General features: G+C 35.9%; 1 protein-coding gene and 1 pseudogene across 1 annotated transcript in view; one reads left to right on the top strand and one right to left on the bottom strand.

The window, feature by feature from the left end:
- Positions 1-25,910, bottom strand: part of LOC111144805 (catenin alpha 3) — a 1,765,227-nt gene that overhangs the window by 1,306,546 nt on the left and 432,771 nt on the right. The gene's annotated exons all lie outside the window — the stretch shown is intronic.
- Positions 15,084-16,593, top strand: LOC111144807 (annotated as a pseudogene).

The raw sequence follows: 25,910 nt of genomic DNA on the forward strand, positions 1-25,910 counted from the left end.
GGTTATGGACATTGGGGAGGGTATGTGCTATGGTGAGTGCTATGAAGTGTGTAAACCTGGCGATTCACAGACCTGTACCCCTGGGGATAAAAATATATTATCTATTTATAAAAAATTAAAAAACAAACAAACAAAAAAACTATAGAATGCTATAGTTTTTAGTATAGAATACTATACTAAAGAAGAATACTACATAATAATAAACGGGTCAAGTAATCGAGAGGATATAACAATTATAAATATACATACACTCAACATCAGAGCACTTAAATATATAAAGCAATTATTAATATATGTGAAGGGAGAAATAGACAATAATAAAATAATGGTATGGGACATCAATATACCACTTTAAGCAATGGACAGATCAACCAGGCAGAAAATCAAAAGAAAACATTGGAGTTAAACTACATGGTAGGTCAGGTGAACCTGATAAACATACAAAACATTCCAGCCAATAGCGTCGGAACATACATTCTTTTCAAGTCCATATGGAACATTCTCTAGGATAGATCATATATTAACCCATAAAACTAGTCTTAACAAATTTAACACTTAAAATTAAAAATTTATCTTTTCAACCCATATGATATGTGATATGAAATCAGAAATAGGAAATTAGAAAATTCACAAATATATTGAAATTAACACCCTTCTATACAACCAAGGTGTCAAGGAAATTCAAGAGAAAAAAAAATCATAAAACCAATAAAAATGGAAACATAACATACCAAAGCTTACAAGATGTAGCAAAAGCAGTTTTAAGAGGAAAGTTAATAATGATAAACACCTATATTAATTTTTTTTCTTTAAAAAGGAGAAGATCTAAAACAACTTAACTTTATATTTCAAGAAACTGGAAGAATAAACTAAGCCCAAAATTAGCATAGGGAAGAAAAAATAAGTATGAGAAGAGAAATAAATGAAATGAGAGAGAGAGAGGAAGAAAGAGAGAGAGTGAATCAACAAAACAAAGATTGGTTTCATAAAAAGATAAAACTGGGGTGCCTGGGTGGCTCAGTTATTGGGTGTCTGCTTTCAGCTCAGGTAATGATCAGAGGGTTGTGGGATTGAGCCCCACATCAGACTCCCTGCTCAGCAGGAAGCCTGCTTCTCCCTCTCACGCTCCCTCAGTTTATATTCCCTCTCTCGCTGTCTCTCTCCTCTATAAAATAAATAAATAAAATCTTTTTTAAAAATTGACAAACTTTTAGCTGGATTAACTTTTTAAAAGTCCCAAATAACTACTTTAAAAACTGGAGACATTACAACTTATACCAAAGAAATTACAAAGGATCATAATAGACTATTATAAACAATTACATGTCAGCAAATTGGATAACCTAGAAGAAACTAGTAAATTACTAGAAACATATAAGCTACCAAGAATAAATCATGAAGAAATAGAAAATCTGAATAGATCCAGACTAATCAATAACTAAAAATCACCCAACAAAGAAAAGCACAAGATCAGATGTTTTTCTAGTGAATTCTACCAAACATTTTTTTTACCAAACATTTAATGAAAAAAATAAAATAATACTAATCCTTCTCAAACTTTTCCAAAAAATTTTAAGAGGAGGTAATATTCCCACACTCATTTTGAAGCCAGCATTACCTTGATATCAAAGCCAGAGAAGAATACTACAAGGAAAGAAGAAGCCTATATCCCTGATGAATAGAGATGCAGAAATCCTCAATGAAATCCTATCAAACTGAATCAAGAGCACATTTAAAAGATCATACACCATTACCAAGTGAGATTTATCCTGGATGCAAGGTTGGTACAACATAGGCAAATCAGTAAGTGTGATATACCACATTACCAAAAGAAAGATTAAAGATCATATGATCCTCTATATAGACACAGAAAAACATCTGACACAATTCAACAGTCTTTATGATAAAAACTGTCAAAAAATAGTTATAGAAGAATTGTACATCATCACAATAAAGACCATATATGACCAGCCCACTGTTATCAGATTAAATAATAAAAAGCTGAAAGCTTTTCCTCTAAGATAGGAAACAAGACAAGCATGACCACACTTTCCACATTTATTCAGCATAATATGGAAGTTTTAACTACTTAGCTTAGTAATTGGATAAAGAAAGAGACATCCAAATTGGAAGGAAGAAGTAAAATAGTTTCTGTTCACAGATGACATGATCTTATATACAAAAACCTCTAGGGGTGCCTGGGTTGCTCAGTCAGTTAAACGGCCGATTTTGGCTCAGATCATGATCGCAGGGTCCTGGGATGGAGGCCCACATTTGGCTCCCGCTCATTAAGGAGCCTGGTTCTCCCTCTCCCTCTACCTGCTTCTCCTCCTACTTGAGCTCTGTCAGTTAAATAAAATCTTTAAAAAAAAAACAAAAAAAAAAACAAAAACAAAAAAACCTCTTAAGATACCACCAAGAACTATTACAACAAAAACAAATTCACTAAAGTTACAGGATAAAAAAATCAACCTACAGAAATCAGTTGCATTTCTATGCAATAAAAATGAACTATTAAAAAATTACAGAAAACAATCTCATTTGATAAAGCACCCAAAACAACAAAATACTTAAGAATAATTTAGCAAAGGAGATGACAGATCTGTATTCTGGCATTATAAAGCATTAATAAAGAAATTGAAGAATAATAAATAAGCAAATAAATGAAAGGATATCTTATGTCCAAAGACTGAAGATTAATATTGCTAAAATGTCCAGATACAACCCATATGATTTACCATGTCAATGCAATCCCAATCAAAATTCCAATGGCATTTTTAACAGAAAGAAAAAACAATCCCACAATTCTTTTATAGAACCTTTTATAGAATTCTTTTATAGAATCACAGAAGACTCCCAATAGTCAAAAGTCTTGAGCAAGAAGGACAAAACTGGAAGCATCACACTTCCTAATTTCAGACTGTATAACAAAATGTTAGTAATCAAAACAGTACAGTACTGCCATAAAAGTAGCCACATAGGTATAGAACAGAAATAGAGAGCCCAGAAATAAACCCAGGCATATATAGTCAACTAATGTCCAAGAAGGATTTCCACACAAATGGAAAATATAGTCTCTTCAATAAATGGTGTTGGGACAACTGGATAATTGCATGCAAAAGGATGAAACTGAACCTTTATATTATACAAAAAAAAAAATCAACTTAAGATGAATTAATGACTTAAATGTAAAACTTGAAAGTATAAAACTCCTAGAAGCAAATATAGGGGGAAAGTTTCTTGATGTGGCTCTTGGTAATGCTTCTTTGGATACAGCAGCAATGAAAGCAAAAACAGACAAGTAGGATTATGTCAAACTAAAGAATTTTGGCACAACAAAAGAAACAACAAAATGAAAAGCAACCTACAGGATGGGAGAAAATATTTGCAAATTGTATGAATGTGATAATGGGTTGATATCCAAATTATATAAAGAACTCATGCAACTCAATATCAAAAACTTTAAAATACAAACAAAACTCTTCAATTAAAAATGGAAAAAGGACTGAATAGATATTTCTTAAAAGAAAACATACAAATGATATTAGATATATGTAAAAGTACTCAACATCATTAATTATAGGGAAATGTAAATCAAAACCACAAAGATATTACTTCACACCTTTTAGAATGGCCATTATTAAAACATAAATACATAAAATTATACATATATGGCAGGTGTTGGTGAGGATATGGAGAAAAGGGAATCCTTGTGTATTGTAGGTGGGGATGTAAACTGATACAGTCATTATGGAACACAGTATGGAATTCCCTCAGAAAATGAAAAATAAAACTACCATATGATCTTGCAACCCCTCTCTGTGTATTTACCTACAGGAATTGAAACTAGGACCTCAGATACCTACAATCCCATGTTCATCACAGCGTTATTCATTATAGTCAAGAATATGGACTATATGTCCATCAGTAGAGAAACAATAAAGAAAATGTGCAATATATGTACAATAAAATATTATCCAGCCTTATAAGAGAAAAAATCCTGCCATTTGTAACAACATGGGGTATGGGACAATATGCTAAATGAAATGAGCCAGATACATAAAAACATCTTATTCTCTCACTACATAAAAACATCTTATTCTCTCACTTATACTTAGACTCTAAAATAGTCAAACTGATAGAAGCAAAGAGTCAAATAATGGTTTTCAGAGACTGGTGGGAGAGGAAAAAGGGGAGTTGATGGTCAAAAGGTACAAATAATCAGTTTTGCAAGATAAACTCTGCATTAACAAAATTATATTGTATACTTAAATCTTGCTGAAAGGATAGATCTTACATTAAGTGTTCTCAGATAAAAATAATAATAAGGATGATGATGATGATGATTACGTTGGTGAAGAAGAAGGTTGGTGGAAACTGGGTGGTGATGAATATGTTTATGGTTTGATAGTGGTGACTGTTTCCCAAGTGTACACTTATCACCAAAATAATCTGATTGTATATATTAAATATGTTCAACTTTTTACATGTCAATCATACCTCAATAAAGTGATTTATTTTAAAAAGCTCCTCTTTTAATTAAAAAAAAGAATTATCTGCCCTGAAAACTATAGCAGTGTGTTGAAATACTCTTTCAGTATGTTTCTGTGGCATTAGTTCTATGAAAGACAAAGAAGAGCTCACTCTATTGAACACAGAAAATATTTTCCCTTTCTTCTAGGATTTACTCAATATATACTTACCTTTCAAACACACTGCTGACAAAATATATATATATATATATATATATGTATATATGTATTTTTATATATGTATATATGTATATATATTTCATATATATACACATATATGTATGCATATGTGTGTATATACTTTATATATCTGCACACAATGTATACATATATGTATGTATATATATTTTATATATTTTATATATTTTATATATTTTGCATATGTGTATATATACACATATGTGTGTGTGTGTGTGTGTGTGTGTGCGTATATATATATATATATTTTTTTTTTTAAAGATTTTATTTATTTATTTGACAGAGAGAGATCACAAGTAGAGGGAGAGGGAAGAGGCAGAGAGAGAGAGAGGGAAGCAGGATCTCTGCCGAGCAGAGAACCCGATGCGGGACTCGATCCCAGGACCCTGAGATCATGACCTGAGCCGAAGGCAGCGGCTTAACCCACTGAGCCACCCAGGCACCCTATATATTTTTTTTTAAGCAATCTAACCTCATTGTTTTTTAGTGGATTGCTTCTATTTAGGAGGTGGTATAGCTTGAAGATTATGAGACTAGGTATAACTCATGGGAGCAGTTAGCCTGGGTTTGAATCCTGGCTCATTAGCTATGAGTAAATTTATTGATGTTTTTATCAGCCTTCATATTCTCATCTCTTTCAGCTTACCTTATAAGTTCTTTGGTTAGGGAATTTGATTCCTCATTTTTCTTCATGCTACTCAGATTGAAGAATCTAATTAGTACAAGATCACTTGACTAGTAAGTAGCAGAAGCAAAATTCTGTCCAGTCTATGTAATCCTGCATTCATTCTTTCATTCAATCATTACCAACCTCCTTATGAGGTATTATCATTAATTTATAAATGTTAAAACTGAAGATAAGCAAGATTACCTTGTTTATCTAATAATAATCTTGAAGGAGAAAATTTAGGTTACTACTCTAACTTCATAAAACTTCCAATCCACATACTTTCCTACTACTCTGGGGAAGCTGAGATTCGACCACATGGTATACAACTTCACTCACTTATCTCTCAATACACTTTTTAATCCATTTTTTATTTTCATCTATCTTTAGGTTAATCTTTCTCCCTCTCTCTTTCTCCCTCTCTTCTCCTCTCTTGTTCTCCCACTTTCTCCTCTTCATCTCCTTTTCAAGACCTTCTTTCTGTGCTCTGATTTCAAGCTTCAAGTTATCTTTGAATAACTTCAAAGATAAATAAGGTAACTTCAAGTAATCTTCAATTATCCCTTCCTTACACTTTCAGTCCTCCTTCTCAGCCTACTATGAGGTTAGGTATTATGCTAGGGATTGGTAATGAAATAAAGAGCATCCCTGCCCTCCTCAAAGGGCTCATGGCCTAGAGGAACTGACAAATATTAACTAAATAATTACATAAACATATAACTACAATGAGGATGTGTGATATAAATAAAAATAATTGAAAGTTAAGAATAGGTTGATCAGGAGGCTGGGGCGAAGATGGCAGAGGAGTAGCAGGCTGAAATGACATCAGGTCCCAGGAGTTCAGCTAGATAGTTATCAAACCATTCCAAACACCTACAAACTCAATAGGAGATAGAAGAGAAGAAGAGCAGCAATTCTAGGAACACAAAATCGACCACTTTCTGAAAGGTAGTTCACTTCTAAAAGAAGTGAATGTGAAGCAAGAGGAAGATAGATCACAGGGAGAGGGGCTGGCTGCCAGCAAGTGGTGGGGCAGCAGAGCACAAAGTCAGAACTTTTAGAAATCTGCTCCACTGGGAGACATCACTCCAGAGGCTAAACGGGGGAGGAGCCCACGTGGGGACACTGTGGTCTCAGGTCCCAAGGGGTCACAGAAAGACCAGAGCTGTCTGAGTGTGGCAGAGCTCCCAGATATTAGAGCAGAGAAGCCAGCTAAAGAGACAGAGCCAAGGAGTGTGCTTTCAGATCACCGTTACCTTAAACCATGATCCAAGGCACAGTCAGGGCATTGCACTTTGAGCAGAGACCCCACAGGTGGCAGATCCAGAGAGACCCCCTCCTTCCTCCTCCAGAACGAGTGGCACAGGAATGTGTGACAGGAATGTGATGGGTTTGGAGACTCCAAAGGGGCCATACGCCAGAGACAGAAATGCTCAGTCTCAGGCCAGATGAGCACGGAGCATGGCTGGAGACCAGGGAGACAGGAGGGACTGACTGCTTTTCTCTGATGGTGCACTGAGGGGTAGGGCCCCAAGCTCTCGGCTCCTCCAGGCCAGAGATTGGGAGGCTGCCATTTTCATTCCCATCCTCCAGAGCTCTACGGAAAGCGTTCAGGGAACAAAAGCTCCAAGACTGAACCAGAGCAGATTACTTAGCCTAGCCCCTGGCAAGGGCAGTGCAATTCCACCTCAGATAAAGACATATGTTACTCACTGCAACAGGCCCCTCCCCCAGAAGATGAGCAAGAACATCCAACCAAGACCAAGCCTACCAATCAAGGAGAACAGCAGAATTCCAGAGCTAGGGGAAAGTGATGCGTAGAATTCATGACTTTTTCCCCATGATCCTCTGGTCATGCAAAGGTAAATTATTAATTTTATTTTTTTCATATTCAATTTTTTTAACTTTTCCTCTTTTAACATTTTTAAGTAATTAATCTTAACAACACCTTTCTTAAAAAAAATCCTTTTAAGCCTTCATTGTTATAGTCATATTTTATCCCTTCATTGTATTTAAACTTATCTTTTGTATACATCTAGGTTTTCTTTTCTTTAAAATTTTGAATACAATTTCTTCTAATAGATCAAAATATATCCAAAATCTATCACATGGGTTTGTTCTAGTCTCCAGCCTGAGCACATTCTCTCTTTTTTTTATTCTTTTCTATTTCCAACCAACTAATCTTAAAATTCCTATTTTAGAATTTTTTTTTAATTTTCATCTTTATAGTCATATTCCATTCATTCATCATGTTCCCCTTATTCTTGCATAAGTTTTTCTTTCTTTAAAATTTTGGGAGGTAGTTTCTTCTAAGAGACCAGATACACCCAAAATCAAGTGGGTGGCTCTGTTCTACTCATCAGTCTAATATACATATTTATATATATTTTTTTAATTTCTTTTTACCCCTTTATCCTCCCTCCAGATTTGGGTCTCTTCTGATTTGGTTAGCATACATTTTTCTGGGGTCTTTGCCACTCTTTAAGTATTTTACTCTCTCATTCATATATTCTTATCTGGATAAAATGACAAGGTGGAAAAATTCACCACAAAAAAAAAAAAAGAAAAGAAAAGAACAAGAGGCAGTAACAATGGCTAGGAACATAATCAATAAAGACATTGGAATATGTCAGAACTACAGTTCATAATGATAATTCTCAAGGTGGTAGCTGGGCTCAAAAAAGGCATGGAAGATATTAGAGAAACCTTGTATGGAGAAATAAAAGCCCTTTTCTGGAGAAATAACTAAAATCTAACCAAGCTGAAATCAAGAAAGCTATTAATGAGGTGCAATCAAAAATGGAACCTCTTACTGCTAGGATAAATGAGACAGAAGAGAGAATTAGTGACAGAGAAGACCAAATGATGGAGAATAAAGGAGCTGAGAAAAAGAGAGACAAACAACTACTGGACCACAAGGAGAAATTCTAGAGATAAGTGATACCATGAGATGAAACAATATTAGAATAATTGGTATCCCAGAAGAAGAAAGAGACAGGGGGGCAGAAGGAGTAAATTATACTAGAAAATTTCCCTAATATGGCAAAGGGAACAAGCATCAAAATCCAGGAGGCACAGAGAACCCCCTCAAAATCAATAAAAATAGGTTCACAACCTGTCATCTAATAGTAAAACTTATAAGTCTTGGTGACAAGGAGAAAATCCTGAAAGCACCTCAGGGCAAAAAGACTGTAACATACACTGGTAGAAATATAAGATTGGCAGCAGACCTATCCACAAAGACCTGGCATGCCAGAAAGGACTGACATGATATATTCAGAGCACTAAATGAGAAAAATATGCAGCCAAGAATTCTATATCCACTAGGATGTCATTGAAAATAGAAGGAGAGATAAAAAGCTTCCATGACAAACAAAAACTAAAAGAATTTGCAAACACCAAACCATCCGTACAGGAAATACTGCAAGGGATCCTCTAAGCAAAGGGAGAACCTAAAAGTATTAGACCAGAAAGGAACAGAGACAATACACAGTAACAGTCAACTTACAGGCAATACAATGGCACTAAATTCATATCTCTCAATAGTTACCCTGAATGTAAATGAGCTAAATGCCCCAATCAAAAGACACAGGGTATCAGAACGAATAAAAAAACAAGACCCATCAATATGCTGCCTATAAGTAACCCATTTTAGTCCCAAAGACACCTCCAGATTTAAAGTGAGGGGGTGAAAAAAAATTTTACCACGCTAATGGACATCAAAAGAAAGCTGGGGTGGCAATCCTTATATCAGATCAATTAGATTTTAAGCCAAAGACTATAGTAAGAGATGAGGAAGGATACTATATCATACTTAAAGGTTCTGTCCAACAAGAACATCTAACAATTTTAAATACCTATGCCCCTAACATGGGAGCAGTCAACTGTATAAACCAATTAATAGCAAAATCAAAGAAATACGTCAACAATAATACAATAATAGTCGGGACATTAACACCCCCCTCATTGAAATGGACAGATCATCCAAGCAAAAGATCATTAAGGAAATAAAGGCCTTAAATGACACAGTAGATCAAATGGCCATTCAGAGCACTCCATCCCAAAACAACAAAATACACATTCTTCTCTAGTGCACATGGAACATTCTCCAGAATAGATCACTTCCTGGGTCACAAATCAGGTCTCAACTGGTACCAAAAGACTGGGATTATTCCGTGCATATTTTCAGACCACAGTGCTCTGAAGCTAGAACTCAAATCACAAGAGGAAAGTTGGAACGAACTTAAATACATGGAGGCTAAAGTGCATGCTACTAAAGAATGAATGGGTCAACCAGGAAATTAAAGAATTGAAGATATTCATGGAAACAAATGAAAATGAAAACACAACTGTTCAAAATCTGCGGGACACAGCTAAGGCAGTGCTGAGAGGAAAATATATAGTGATACAAGCCTTTCTCAAGAAACAAGAAAGGTCTCAAGTATACAACCTAACCCTACACCTGAAGGAACTGGAGAAAGAACAGCAAATAAAGCCTAAACCCAGCAGGAGAAGAGAAATAATAATGACCAAAGCAGAAATCAATGAAACAGAAACCAAAAGAACAATAGAACAAATCAATGGAACTAGGAGCTGTTTCTTTGAAAGAATTCATAAGATTGATAAACCCCTGGCCAGACTTATCAAAAAGAAAACAGAAAGGAGCCAAATAAATAAAATCATGAATGACAGAGAAGAGATCACAACCAATACCAGAGAAATACAAACAGTTATAAGAACATATTATGAGCAACTATACGCCAGCAAATTTGACAATCTGGAAGAAGTGGATACATTCCTAGAGACCTATAAACTACCAAAACTAAACCAGGAAGAAATAGAAAACCTGAACAGACCCATAACCAGTAAGGAGATTGAAGAAGTCATCAAAATCTCTAAACAAACAAAAGCCCAGGGTCAGACGGCTTCCCAGGGGAATTCTACCAAACATTTATAGAAGAACTAATATCTATTCTCCTGAAACTGTTCCAAACAATAGAAATGGAAGGAAAACTTCCAAACTCATTCTTTGAGGCCAGCATTACCTTGATCCCAAAACCAAAGACCCCATCAAAAAGAGAATTACAGGCCAATATCCTTGATGAACAAGGATGCAAAAATTCTTAGCAAAATATACCAACAGGATCCAACAGTACATTAAAAGGATTATTCACCATGACCACGTGGCATTTATTCCTGGGCTGCAGGTTGGTTCAACATCCGCAAATCAATCAATGGCATACAATACAGTAATAAAAGAAAGAACAAGAACCATATGATAATCTCAATAGATGCTAAAAAAGCATTTAACAAAGTACAGCATCCTTTCTTGATCAAAACTCTCCAAAGTGTAGGGAGAGAGAGTACTTTCTTCAATATCATCAAAGCCATCTATGAAAAACCCACAGCAAATATCATTCTCAATGGGGAAAAACTGAGAGCTTTCCCCCTAAGGTTAGGAACACGGCAGGGTTGTCCACTATCACCACTGCTTTTCAACATAGTACAAGACGTCCTAGCCTCAGCAATCAGACAACAAAAAAATAAAAGGCATCCGAATAGGCAAAGAAGAAGTCAAACTCTCACTCTTTGCAGATGATATGATACTTTATGTGGAAAACCCAAAAGACTCCACTTCAAAACTGCTAGAACTCACACAGGAATTCAGTAAAGTGTCAGGATATAAAATCAATGCCCAGAAATCAGTTGCGTTTCTATATACCAACAGCAAGACAGAAGAAAGAGAAATGAAGGAGTCAATCTCATTTACAATTGCACCCAAAACCATAAGATACCTAGGAATAAACCTAACCAATGAGGGAAAGAATCTATACTCAGAAAACTATAAAGTACTCATGAAAGAAATTGAGGAAGACACAAAGAAATGGAAAAATGTTCCATGCTCTTAGATCAGAACAAATATTGTGAAAATGTCTATGCTACCTAGAGCAATCTACAAATTTAACCCAATCTGTATCAAAATACCATCAATTTTTTTTTCAAATATGGAACAAATAATCCTAAAATTTATATGGAACCAGAAAACACCTCGAATAGCCAGAGGAATGTTGAAAAAGAAGGCAAAGTTGGTGGCATCACAATTCCAGACTTCAAGCTCTATTATAAAGCTGTCATCATCAAGACAGTATGGTACTGGCAGAAAAACAGACACATAGATCAATGGAACAGAATAGAGAGCCCAGAAATAGACCCTCACCTCTATGGTCAACAAATCCTCGACAAAGCAGGAAAGAATGTCCAATGGAAAAAAGACAATCTCTTCAAGAAAAGGTGTTGGGAAAATTGGACAGCCACATGCGCAAAAATGAAACTGGATCATTTCCTTACACCACACACACAAAAATAGACTCCAAATGGATAAAAGACCTCAATGTGAGACAGAAATCCATTAAAATCCTGAGGAGAACACAAGCAGCAACCTCTTTGACCTCAGCCACAACAACTTCTTCCTAGAATAATCACAAAGGCAGGGGAAACAAGGGCAAAAATGAACTATTAGGACTTCATCAAGATCAAAAGTTTTTGCACAGGAAAAGAAACAGTCAACAAAACCAAAAGACAACTGACAGAATGGGAGAAGATATTTGCAAATGACATATCAGATAAAGGGCTAGTGTCCAAAATCTATAAAGAACTTAGCAAACTCAACACCCAAAGAACAAATAATCCAATCAAGAAATGGGCAGAAGACATGAACAGACATTTCTGCAAAGAAGACATCTAAATGGCCAACAGACACAAGAAAAAGTGCTCTAAATGTCCATCAACAGATGATTGGATAAAGAAGTGGTATATATATACAACGGAATACTATGCAGCCATCAAAAGAAATGAAATCTTGCCATTCGCAATGACGTGGGTAGAACTAGAGGGTATTATGCTGAGCAAAATAAGTCAGTCAGGGAAAGCCAATTATATGATCTCCCTGATATGAGGAATTTGAGAGGCAGGGTGGGGAGTCTGGGAGGTAGGGAAGCAAAAAAAAAGAAACAAGATGGGACTGGGAGGGAGACAAATCATAAGAGATTCTTAATCTCACAAAACAAACTGAGGGTTGCTTGTGGGGATATGGAAAGGGTGGTTGTGTTATGGACATTGGGGAGGGTATATGATATGGTGAGTACTGTGAAGTGTGTAAGCCTGATGATTCACAGACCTGTACCCCTGAGGCAAATAATGCACTATATGTTAATAATAATAATTAATAAAAAATAAAGAATAGGTAGATCAGGCATAACACTGGGCAACTGGGTGCAGATCAAGACAGCTAAATGCAGTGCAGCCAAGCAAGCTCCAGGAAATTTACAGGATTCTCAGGGAGGGCTTTGGATTTTCACAGATCATGAAATTGAAAGTTTAGAGGTAACCATATCCAGATCTTATCTTACCAGATCTTGAGTAAGCATCAGGGTTATAATTACATGGAACTTAGAGCAAGAGGCAGAGGACGGAAATCTAAAAATAAGCCAAAGAGAAGAGATGGACTTTACCCGGAAAATAATGAGTTAAAGCACTCAGTCTGAAATTGAATGGGACTCAGAAAACAGCCTGAAAGGCAAAGAGGAGGTCCATGCAGTCAGAAAGAGAATATATATTGTGTTTATCTATAGATAGGAGTGTAGAAAAATCAAAACCTGCAAAAGAATGATCAGAATTAAATTGCAAAATCTTTGGCATACTCATATGTATTTTAAAAATTTATTAGAAGAGGTATATGACCCATAGACTGAGAGTGTGATAACCAGCCCAAATAATAATACAGGGAATGACTTAAAATGCATAACTCTTTCAATGGAGTAGCTGTAGTCTAAATCAACATTGCTGATCATTTTTTTTTCTTTGAAGCCTAAAGCCTATCTTTCAGGACAAAACAAATAATGTACAGTTATTTTAGTCAATATGAGTTATGGTGAAAAGAAACTCTGTGGTCTTGAGAAACACAAAAATAAATGCTAACTTTTGAGAAGACTGAGATCATGCCTCTATATGTATTTAGAAGTGAACAATGTAAGATGAATCCATATAAAATAAGTTGGAAAGATTGCCAGAATATATTGTAGAATAACCAAAAGTTGTAGCATGATATGTATAGTGACATCATATACATTAAAAAAAAAAAGCACACAACAATACATTAGATCTCCTCTGAGAACACATAAATGTATTAAAGTTTAGGAAAGGGTCTAAAGAAAACACCAATGCCACAGTACTTGCTATCTCTGAAAACAGATGCGAAAATTCTCACCAAAATACTAGTGAATAGGATCCAACAGTACATTAAAAGGATTATTCACCATGACCAAGTGGCATTTATTTCTGGGCTGCAAGGTGGTTCAACATCCACAAGTCAATCAATGTAATACAATACATTAATAAAAAGGACAAGAACCATATGATACTCTCAATAGATGTTGAAAAGCATTTGACAAAGTACAGCATCCTTTCTTGATCAACACTCTTCAAAGGATAGGGATAAAGGATACATACCTCAATATCATCAAAGCCATCTATGAAAAACCCACACAAATATCATTCTCAATGGGGAAAAACTGAGAGCTTTCCCCTAAGGTTAGGAACCTGGCAGGGATGTCCACTATCACCACTGCTCTTCAACATAGTACTAGACGTCCTAGCCTCAGCAGACAACGAAAAGAAATAAAAGGCATCCAAATAGGCAAAGAAGTAGTCAAACTCTCACTCTTTGCAGATGATATGATAATTTACATGGAAACCCAAAATACTCCACTCCAAAAGTGCTAGAACTCATACAGGAATTTAGTAAAGTGTCAGGATATAAAATCAATGCACAGAAAAGTTGCATTTCTATACACCAACAGCAAGACAGTATTCCAGAATGGGGTGATGGCCAATGTTTTAATTTTTTTATAATAGCCTAATTGTGTATTACTTATAAAACTCTGTGCTAATCAAAAATTCAAATTCTTAATTTTTGTTGGAAAATGACATTAATCAAACATTTATTACTCTGTTAGATTCTAAGTATCAAATAATTACTTTGGAATCATAAGAGAAGAAATAATCCTTCTTTCCTTTTTTTTTTAAGATTTTATTTATTTATTTGACAGACAGAGATCACAAGTAGGCAGAGAGGCAGGCAGAGAGGCGGTGGTGGTGGGGTTAAGCAGGCTCCCTGCTGAGTACAGAGCTCGATGCGATGAGGGGCTCCATCGCAGGAAACTCAGATCATGACCTGAGCCGAAGGCAGAGGCTTTAACCCACTGAGCCACCCAGGCGCCCCTCTTTTTTCATTTTTATTTAAATTCCAGATAGTTAATATACGGTGTAATATTAGTTTCAGGTGTACAATTCAACGATTCATCACTTACACACAACACCTAGTGCTCATCACTAGTACACTCCTTAATCCCCATCACCTCCTTAATCCATCCTCCACCCACACCCTGCCCCTGGTAACTGTCAGTTTGTTCTCTACAGGGGCTCTCTTTTTTAGTGGAGTTTGGAGTAAAACAAACAAACAAACAAAAAAATGAATGTTAACCTTGGCCCTCCACTCACATTAAGAAAGTGGTTTAAACTGTCTAAGCTTTTATTTTATTCCTTTTAGAGTGGGGAAATAAAACCTACACCCACCAGGAGACTTATATAAAGATATAAGGCTGAGAAGAGCGAGGCCCGCTTTGCATTGTGTGAAAACTGAGGGTATGCATCGCAGCAGCTTCAAGAGCGGAGTAGCCCTAGCTCCAGTGCCTTGAGGTCCTGATGCCTGTCAGATGATAACCAGAGCCCAGTTCGGCCAGGATCCCCCACAAAGAACAGTCCTAGGGGTGCTAACTGAGAATGGACAGTACAGGAGGCCCTGTGACCAGGGGATCACAACAATCAGGTGTTTCTCTGGATCAGAAAATGTCTTCCCTTCAGCTGGAAAGAACGTGCTCTCTGACTGCACAGTCCAGGTGCCAGCCAAGCAAGTATTTGATATCCACATGGATGAGCCTGAGCAGGGGGACAGAGACAGTGGCACAGGGCAAGATGGGATGGCATTTGAGAATATGTATGAGGTAGACACCAGCGCACTCAAGTCAGACCTTCACTTCCTGCTGGATTTTAACAGTTTCTCCAATGGTGGTAGACTCATCATCTCTCCATTCCCAGTTTGAAGATGCGTCAGATTTTGGTACAGATGTGACAAACGTGACTGAATATGCTGAAGAAATTCATCAGTATCTTAGAGAAGCTGAAATAAGACACAGGCCCAAAGCACACTACATGAGGAAGCAACCAGACATCACAGAAAGCATGCGAACGATTTTGGTGGACTGGCTCGTTGAGGTTGGTGAAGAGTATAAGCTTCGAGCAGAGACTCTCTACCTGGCTGTCAACTTCCTGGACAGGTTTCTTTCATACATGTCTGTTCTGAGAGGGAAATTGCAGCTTGTAGGAACAGCAGCCATTCTTCTGGCTTCGAAATATGAAGAAATATATCCTCCTGAAGTAGACGAATTTGTCTACATAACTGATGATACTTATACCAAACGCCAACTCTTAAGAATGGAACACTTGCTCCTCAAAGTCCTGGCTTTTGATCTCACAGTGCCAACTACCAACCAGTTTCTCCTTCAGTACTTCAGGAGACAAGGAGTGTGCGTCAGAACGGAGAATCTGGCCAAGTATGTAGCAGAACTGAGTCTACTTGAAGCTGACCCATTCTTGAAATATCTTCCTTCACTGATAGCAGCAGCAGCTTATTGCCTGGCAAACTATATCGTGAACAGGCACTTCTGGCCAGAAACCCTTGCTGCATTTACAGGCTATTCATTAAATGAAATTGTGCCTTGCCTGAGTGAGCTACACAAAGCGTGCCTTGATATACCTCATCGACCTCAGCAAGCAATTAGGGAGAAGTATAAGGCTTCAAAGTACATGCACGTGTCTCTGATGGAACCACCTGCGATTCTTCCTCTGCAATAAGTTTCCTTCAGAAGCACTTTCAGAACTTCACCTCCAGATCAACCAAATTCATCTTAACTTTTATGGGTTTCTGCAGGTTGGGTCAACTAGTGTTACTACAAGATAGATGCCATATTTTTAAAAATGTAAATGTAGTTAGGTCCTCTTAGATGTTAGTAGCTTGTAATATCATCTAACATTTTTTAAACAATAAACAAACAACTTGCCTTGTAAAAAAAAAAACAAAAAACCTACACCCGCCATACCAGATTGGATTTAATATAGCTTTATGACATATTTTAATAATTGGTGGGACAGATCTCACATCACAGTTTCCTTGCTAATTCTACTTTTACCTTTATACGTCCTACAATCTATTCTTGATGAACAAAAGGAAGCTACACTTCCTAAAACAGAATACTCTATAGTATACACACATGTATCAGATAGTTATTCTTCCCACAAATATTTATGAATCATCTAGTGTACTTCAGATTCTGAGGTAGGCTTTGGTCATGTATTACCAGGATATACGACATTGTAAAAAATCTTAAACAAGTTAAAGCATAAAATCAATAAGGTTGGAAGAAGTTTTCTGTATTTTAATAAACATGATGTTATAAAACCTATTCATCATTCACACACTCTATATTCTATGATGAGATTGATCCAATTTACATTTGAAACACTAAAAACCTCACACCTATTCTCCAAAGTGAAATTGCCTATCAAAAGAGATGTAGCTATGATTATAATCAAGTACCAATATTCTTCACAAAACCACATGCAAGTGTTTCAAGTTGGGAGCAGAAGAAATAATAACCTCATAGCAGAAATAATGTTCCTCAAGCAACTAAATTATCAATCTTCAGAGTGTATGATAAAAATGCAACAAAATTTCTCCTTATGATTGCCAACAGAAAATGCTATTGAGAGGACTCACAGGCTCTCCTTTGTCTGGACTACCCATTATTTTAGTGTATTTCCACTTAAGTAAACTGAAAAATGGAAGCTTTAGATTTCAAAAATATAAAAGAGGGGCGCCTGGGTGGCTCGGTGGGTTGGCCCGCTGCCTTAGGCTCGGGTCATGACCTCAGGGTTCTGGGATCGAGCCCCGCATCGGGCTCTCTGCTCAGCGGGGAGCCTGCTTCCTCCTCTCTCTCTGCCTGCCTCTCTGCCTGCTTGTGATCTCTCTGTCGAATAAATAAATAAATAAATCTTTAAAAAATAAATAAATAAATAAATAAAAAATATAAAAGAAGGCAAATTGTGAGAAATAAACTGTAAGTTAGCAAAATGATCAACAAATATTCCTTATACTATTTTGGTAAATTAGTATAAATTACACAAAGCTAACTACATATTCAGCTATATTAAATAAAAATGTATATAATTAACATTGTTATGTATTAATATAACAGAAAATACTTTAGAAAGACATTCAATATATTTATAAATTAAATTAGGTATATACAGACTCCCTTAAAATTTTTCCTCTAAATGATGAGTGCAGACCATTTAAATAATCCAGTGAATACTATGATCGTGGTTTTACCAGATCACCAACAAAAATGTCATCTAACTCATTTCACCTGAGCTGGTAACCTCTTCTCCTAGACATATTTATGTCAGAGTTCAGTGATTCAGTCTATCCACAGTACCATATCATGAATTGTTTGCTTCAGTTTTTATCTGGTTATATCAAAAATAAAACAAACTTTCAAGAATTCTTCTATTTTCATGACCTTTTTTCAAAAGAACTGTAAAATTCCAAGGAGAGGTTGATTTTGTTGTAATATTGAATATAATACTGTATGAATCTTAGTCTATTCTTACCAGAATGTTGCTGAATGAGGCAATATATTTTAATGAAGGAGCAAGTTATGTCTTTGTTATTGATTATCTACTTGGAAACGTGTTTACATGTTTGTCATCTTTACTTATGGCCTGTTTTTAAATCATGTGTAAAAAAATTCTACAAGTATATCAGCAATGATTATTCATTTATTCTGTTCACAATGAACTTAGGGAAAATACAGATAGCTTTTATATGTAACAATATTGCCACTAAAAAAATACCATATGCTCCAATATTTTTAAGTATCATTAATTCTTAATTTTCTCAGTAGTTTCATATGTGTTCTACCTTCTACATTCATGTGTTTTGCCAGTTGTAATCTAACTGAATACAAACCTGCAAAATTCAAGGAAACATTTGGATACTTCCTGCCATTTCCAAGGTTTATGCCAGTTGTTATGTCTGTGGAGTTCTCCCAGAAAGCAACTCACTGACAAAGGAGAGAAAAGGTACACAGGGGGCAACTGGAAAAAATACGTAAGCCCATTTGTGCTCTATTTCTATTTGATTCTACCTTCTACTTCTGTCTATAATTATGTCTTTTGGGAGAAATAGCATGTTAAGTAAAAGCCCTGGATTCATGGGTGGATTGTGCATAGCAGAACACAGAAAAAAGACTAGCCCAGGCAGCCATACCTAATAACAGTAAAACTCTCAAAGTCACATCTGCCCTAGAAACCCTTGAAAAATTGTGAGTGGGAACATGACTGTTAGATGATGACAATTTCTCAATAATAGCATCCTTCAGATGCTCTTTTTATGGTCCCTAATTCCTTCTTCATGTTCTCTAGAATATAGCTATTTAGAGACTTGGGGGTAATATTCTGAATATTATTATAAACAACTAGAGATGCTCGTGGCATGAAAAGAGTTAAGAGTTTTCTGGAGTTGAATATACAGTTAAATGCAAATTAACTCAAACATTTCTAAGTAATTTTCTAGTTAACCAGGCTATAGAAAAAAAAAATTGGTCAAGTCACTGTGTTTAAAAATCTATAGTTAGAATGTATTAATCTATAAGTGCCACAAAGTTATCTTTCTGGATTCTCCATAAAAACTATAGTCTTGATAAGAAATTGGGATGAAACTTTATTAACTCCAAAGTATACTCTAGAGTGGATTCCAAAAGAACTTTCTGTGATGATGAAAGTTTCTCTATCTACAACGGCCAATACAATAGTCACCAGTTACATGTGGTCATTAAACACTTAAAATGTGGCTAATGCAACTGAGGAACTAAATTTTAACTTTTATTTAATTGCAAATGATTATTAAATTGCAAAGTCAAATAACTGCATTTGACAAATGGCTACTACATTGGACAATACAGCTCCAGAAATTGGTTTTCATTTTATTTTCCACATAAGATTTTTTTTTTAAATGATATCCTCTTGGCTGGGTTTCACTAGATAAAAGACAGTAACGCAGGTAGAAGAGATCAATACCTCTGTACCACCACTTGTTGCTTAGAAAAACTCCCCTACAATAAAGAACCATCACTGGTGCCTATGTGTATATCAAAAGTTATTGACTGATCGTGCTTAAAGGTACTAGTTCCCTCAACTGGCAGGTATCTTTGGAGAAAGTACCAGAGACAGCATTATAACCTATTGTCAATCATTAAGGCTTTATTTTTTCAAGTCCTTTTCCCTTATGAATAGTTGGAAATAAATTAATTAAAGTAAGAGAAAGAGATAGCACCAGATAACATGAATCAGTGTGAAAGGTCAGGAAGTAAGACTTGGGTGACACTGGGTATTGGTGGGAAAAGAGAGAACAGATACCCTGGGGAAAAAAAATTCTGAATAGAAAGATGGAGAGGATCACCAAAGATAACATTCACCTATTCTACAGTTTAATTCCTGTTGCTCCATTTTATATCCTTCTCTTTTTTAATTCAAAAAGAATAGTTCTAGTGCTGTTCATAATAGGATGTACATGTGTCACTGGAAAGGTCAGTCTCTGGTTTAATGTGTTTTCTAAATTAAGAATATCTGTTAAAAAAAATCAACTGATTATGCATTTACTGCTGTTTAGGTCTTTTTGCTTTACTAGTTACATAATGACATACTCAGAATTGGTCAGAAAAATGTTAAACCAGGATTACTCATCTGCTCTTTGTTGATCTCTTGGAGATTTTACCAAAGGGCTTTACTTTTTCTCTTGGTGCTTAATCAATCCAATTGAGGTTTTTAATTCTATTAAAGCAAAAAAAAAAATGTGAAATACAAGGGGAAGGAGGGGAGGAGAAAGGGAGCACAGGGAGATGCATAGAAGGCAAAGGGGGAGAGAGATTGAGGGGAAAAGATGAGAGGGAAGTTGAGGAGGGGACTGAATAAAAAAGGAGAGGGGGAATGGAGGAGAAAGGAAAACAAAGGCATTGAGAAGAAGGAAAGTGAAGAAGTAGTAGTTTGCTAAAGCTCCTGAGTCATGCACATTGGCTATAATGAAACCAAAGTGCTCCTGTATTTAATGATTCAGCAGAACATTTCGGTGATAAGAGAATGATTACAAAGTACTTGACAATTCAGCCAAAATATCCAGCTTTCACTAGAGAAGACTTTTGTTTTGCTTCAAGTTTTTAAATTCTAGTCAGTTAACATATAGGGTAATATTGGTTTCAGAAGTAGAATTTAGTAACTCATCACTTACATACAACATCAGTGCTCATCACAACAAGAGCCCTCCCCTCCAGCAAACCTCAGTTTGTTCTTATAGTTAATGGTCTCTTATGGTTTTCTTCCCTCTTTTTTTCCCTTCCTCTATGTTCACATGTTTGGTTCCTTAAAGTCTACATATGAGTGAAATCATATGGTATTCGTCTTTCTCTGACTGACTTATTTGCTGAGCATAATACACCTAATAATCTAGCTCCAACCACATCATTGCAAATGGCAAGATTTCATTCTTTTTGATGGCTGAGTAATATTCCAATGTGTGAGTATATGTGTGTACACACACCACCTCTTCTTTATCCACTCATCAGTCAATGGACGTTTAGGCTCCTGCCATAATTTGGCTATTGTTGATAATGCTGCTATAAACGTCAGGGTACATGTACCCTTTTGAATGGACATTTTTGTATCCTTTTGCTAAGTACCTAGTATTGCAACTGCTAGGTTGTAAGGCAATTCTATTTTTAACTTTCTGAGGAAACTCCATACTATTTTCCAGAGTGGCTGTACCAGTTTGCATTCCTACCAACCGTGTAAATGGGTGCTATAGAAGACTTTAAAAGGTCACTGAATTTTTTTATGTTTTTAAAAATTGCAATTGTCTAACATGTCCCTTTCTGAATGTTACAAGATTCTCATAGCTTTGATGAATGGGATACAGAATGACATTAAAACCAAACTTAATGTTAAAAGAATGCATCTACACAACCAGACTATTTTTCAATTAGATACTGATCTTATGGAGTATGATATGTTTTTAAATAACATAAACTATATACTTTAAATTTATCAATACATAATGCCATGAGAGAAAATTCCATCACTGGACTCCATTTCACAGTTTTCTAATTAGGATGCCTTAAACCATTAATTTACTGTTATGAATGCCAAGCAAAATTGTGGTAAGGACTCTTTCTCCCTTTGCTTTGTCAACAAAAGAAAAATTGAATATAAAGACCAAAATCAGTGCTTGAAAGGAGTGTCCTCTCTAGAGAGAGACTAGAAGGGATATATATCAGGATAGCTAATGGGAGGAAGTATCAGGTGTCAATAAAAACTAATTTAGGCAAAAATGAACAGGATTAGTTTTCTGTAGTCTGGATGAGAAAGTATTAAATTTAAAGGATTCCAAATTTAATTTAATTATGGCCATGCCCAGTAGTTTCATAGTTGAAGATCTGACAAGGAAAAAGCATGTGGAAATTTTAAAATATCCTCAGGAATTATGAGCCAAGGAAATGGAAATTGATAAAAAGAGAACCCAACACTCCATTTTTATAGTGAGGCAAAGCAATTTGATGTTACCCCAAGAAAGCACAAAATTCCTTCAGAGGAATTCTTGGTTGATAAAGCATCTGCATCAGCACTGAATGTGATTCTCCTTCCAACTCTGGTGGTTGTGAGGAGGCTCTTTGGTAAATTGTAGCCTGCTTGCTTCTTGATGAGGACCAGTCAGTGGGGTTCTGCAGCAGGTCAAAACTCTCATATTTTTCCCAGTTCAAGACACTCCTGCTTTTCATTATTCCAAAGATGTCCACAGGTCATGTACCAGGACAGATAATGAAGCTCAGTCTATTGCTCTTTCCTCATTAATCACTCCAAACCTAATTAATCACCTTTTTAATGACAACTGTAACATGAACACCATATACATTATACTTTATTACAAATATTTTAAGCCCTCATTTAAATTAGGAGTATTCAGATTTGGAAATTCTTCAATATTAGAAAATGTCAAAAAAAAAACAGACTATTCTCACTACCTTCAGTAAGATGTGTCTCATCTATTTTTCATCAAGAGGCCAGTTGAGCTCAACTGATGTTCTCTCATTCTCTGGGCCATGCATCCAATGGCAGAATCTCTTTTATTACACTGCCTCATCCATCACCAGAGTTCCCACTCTGCATCTGGCCTCCCTCTCTCTCTATAAGCTGACCTCATACACTAACCCAATGGTCACACAACTTAGATAGTAATGTGAAAACAAAAATATGTTCAGACTCATTCTAGGTATTGAAGCAGCCACTAGGCCTTATTTGAGACAATATGGTTTCCCCCATGAAACATGTAAGATTAATCCACCTCCCATAAACAACTACCTTTCTTCAAAACTCATGTCTACTGGCAGGCGGCTTAACAAATATAACCTTTAGTGGCTGCCTGACAGATCCATGCATCTGCACTGTATACATCTGTACAGGCTGCTTTTTCATCGTAGGATATGACATGTGCCAATTGAATGGCTTATAGTAGGCATGGAGAGGAGTCGGTGTTGGCAGGCACTTCATGTCTATTCATTGCTTTCCTTTTTTTCTTTCCTTTGCTATGGGGCTTTTGGTCTTTGTTCTTTTGGATTTTGCCTGCTAAATTATTCATGTAACTTCAAGTGGTCATTTGTGGCTAACAAAACTGAGATCTTGTGACTTGCACTTAATCCAAACTGCTTAGATGTCAGCAATCAATCTAAAATAAGCGGGCTTCACTTTAATTGCAATTCTGTCTTGGATTTCACATGTTAAAAGTGATCTGGGATCCGGTGAAAGGAATTAAGTAGACTACAAATCAATCTGAAAGCAACCAAATTTAGTTAGGCAGGACCAGCCAAATAATTTGGAGGGCTCAATGCAAAATTAAAATTTAAGACTCTGCTCAAAATGTATTCAGAATTTCGAGATTACAACTTCAGATCATGAAACTAAACATGAGATCCTTCTAACTGCAGAGTCCTATGCAATTGCACAGGCTGTATGATTATAAAGACAACCCCAGATTGTCAAAGAAAACATGAAATATTTTTGCCATTTTTTTAAAACGTTTATTAAGCATACTTACTAGAAAAACTAATATGTTGGCAATATTTTCTTCACAATCAATAGTATCTTCAACAAAAAGTTTGTGTAGAACTTACAAAGACTTTGTTCCTTTTCAACTGTTCTCAGAAAACAAGCTTTGAAATTCTACTCACGGCATAAAGTTTAATGAGGTTTCAAAATATAATTGCCTGCCACTTTTCTTGTCTTTCCAAATCTACTATAAACACTAAAATGTGCAAATAAAGCTTGTAAATAATATCCATGGCTAGACTTAGGCAACCCTAAATCTTGAACTTAGTAGTAAACATACCTGCTACTAACAAATGCTATAGGTGCCAAACTCTAGCAAAAGCATGGCCACTGTACAATCCTCTCTATAATAAAGCAGTAATCAACATCCTAAAGAGCAAAGCATGGCACTCTACTGGGACCCACACCATTAACCAAATTTCATCAAACCATGTCCTAATACCAAAGTCTAAAATTTTCCACTCCCCATCCTTTAACAAGAGCAAAAACAGATTCCTTTAAATTAAAGCTGAGATTCACAAGACCAAACACCTATAAAATTATGTTTTGCTAATTTTTTTAAAAGTGAAAGATAAATTAATAACTATTCTCCTTATTTCTTGACTGCAGCTTATTGTCAGGACATTTCTCAAATAAGCAGGAATCCATTTCGACCAAAGTATTTTGTCCAACAGTTTGACCATGCCAGAGAGAAAGATTGCTATATGTGACAGAAACAAAGAAAACATAACTGACCACTTTACATGGTAAATATAACATTCCAAAGACTTTCTGATAATCTGATTGCTATTTGTATCTACAGTTATAAGAAAAGGGGACCACAGTCTATGGCCATACCACCCTGAATGTGCCCGATCTCATCAGAAAAGGGAACCACAGAGAACCTTCTGGACTTGGAATAACTTTAACTAATATTCTTGAAGGAACAGTTATGAAAATAATAAGTTGCTTATTTCAGTTCACATCCCATATATACTTGTGTTCAAGTAATTTCTCCCAATACTAATTCCAAAAAATATAGTTGAATACTCAGAAGCTTATAAAAATTTCTTTTTGACTGTCTTTCTTGCTTCATATGATATCTTCCTTCTCCCAACTCAGTTCATCCTTCTATTGAGGGTATGAAGACACCATTCCTCCAAGCATAGGTCCATTTGATATCTAAGCCACCCTGGGACACTTCTCCTTTCTCAATCTTCAGAGTTACTACAACTGTCAATTCTTCCTTCTTTCTATATATCCCTTCCCTTTCACATTTCAGCCAATCTAGTTTTAGTCCTTATTACCTCTTACTAGAAATGTTAATCTCTTGATTCTTCTTGACTCCATCCATGTAGCCCTGCAAAATAATCTGAACCTCATGGCTGATTAATCTTGCTACATCTATTTGATTCTCTCCCTTTCCTAATCAAACATACCTTACTTAATAAAGTCCAAATTTCTTAGCTTGGTATTCATTGTGGTTCCTTCAGAGTTGGTTTTCAAGCCATACTGTCTACTGTTTTCTTGCTATAGACACTACAGTATAGTGTTTAGGAATGTGGGCTGGAAATTCTAATTTCATTACTGTAGAAAAGGAGCACTACTATTAGCCCTCTCTTTAAAAAAGGAGGATATGAGCTTAGGAATGTGATTTCCCTAAGAAAGAAACAAGCTTTTACTAAAAAGACATTTTTAAGGCAAATCTCTTAGACCTAAAAGTACTTATTTCCCCCGAGGTAAGTAGTAGAAAATTTCTTAATTGCTGCTAATAAGAAAGCTGAATTTATAAGCTCTTGAACTAAACAAAATACACTGATTTACTGACTAATCAAACTCACATAACAGTCCCAAGTAAGACTAACTTCAATTCCATTCTGCTATTCATCCTTAATGTTGTGTTCCTGTATGGAGGCTTTCTGCCAGTCTACGAAAAAAGATAAGGACTCTCTTGCTGGTAAAATGTCTTATAAAAGAGTCCCCATATACACACTCAAATTGCAAATCTTTATATTTGTTTAGGCTTTGAAGTTTGTAAAACCCTTTAAATAACTGAAAAGTCATTAAATATCCTATCACAATTCTCCCCATTCTTTTTTTTTTTTAAGAATTTACTTATTTTTTTGAGAAAGAGCATGAGCAGGGGGAGGGGAAGAGGGACAAGGAAACTCCCCGCTGAGCAGGGAGCCCACTGTGGAGCCCAATTC

This window comes from Enhydra lutris, unplaced genomic scaffold, assembly GCF_002288905.1.
Source record: "Enhydra lutris kenyoni isolate GAN:26980312 unplaced genomic scaffold, ASM228890v2 scaffoldscaffold12, whole genome shotgun sequence".
In the NCBI taxonomy this organism is placed as follows: Eukaryota; Metazoa; Chordata; class Mammalia; order Carnivora; family Mustelidae; genus Enhydra; species Enhydra lutris.